The following is a 626-nucleotide window of genomic DNA, read 5'->3' on the forward strand; positions in this document are numbered from 1 at the left end:
ATTCACCTTCGCATTGATTTCACTCTTTTTCCTCGAAATTATTTTCTAAAGGAATTCTTATATATATATATGCGTTTATGCCTAGGGTTAGGGTTTACTGAGCGTTAGGGTTGGATTTTATAAAAAAATCGCTCCCCCCACTCCAAAGTTCTTGATCCGCTAGTGGCAAAAGATGATTAAGCTCAAAACCCTCTGGAGGTAGTTTTAACTTAAAGTCCTCTGTACGAGTTTTTTAAACACAAAACCCATCTTGTATACGCTCACAGTTCCTGGTAACTGTTGTAGGCTTAAATTTTACATTAAAGAGCGGATTCATCGTAAACCGAAAAATGGAAGGGGTTTTAAACTGCAAGCCCTCCCCCCTTGGCTACGCACATTAATATATCATCTAAATAAACAAAATTAAAGCAAAAAAAAATGTCATAAAAATCTACACATCCTCTGCAGCGCGGGGGGAGGGGATTTTATTTCGGGGTTGGGGTAAACCCCCAACCGTTACACGCACTTTAACACAGGTTCTCAAACCTTTTTTTTTTAACCCTGAAACCCCTTATACATAGTCAAATCCTGCCCACTGACCCATGAGTGAAAGCAATGTACACAAATGCAAAGCATATAAATACGTT

The sequence above is a fragment of the Biomphalaria glabrata genome, chromosome 5, assembly GCF_947242115.1.
Source record: "Biomphalaria glabrata chromosome 5, xgBioGlab47.1, whole genome shotgun sequence".
NCBI classification, from domain to species: Eukaryota; Metazoa; Mollusca; class Gastropoda; family Planorbidae; genus Biomphalaria; species Biomphalaria glabrata.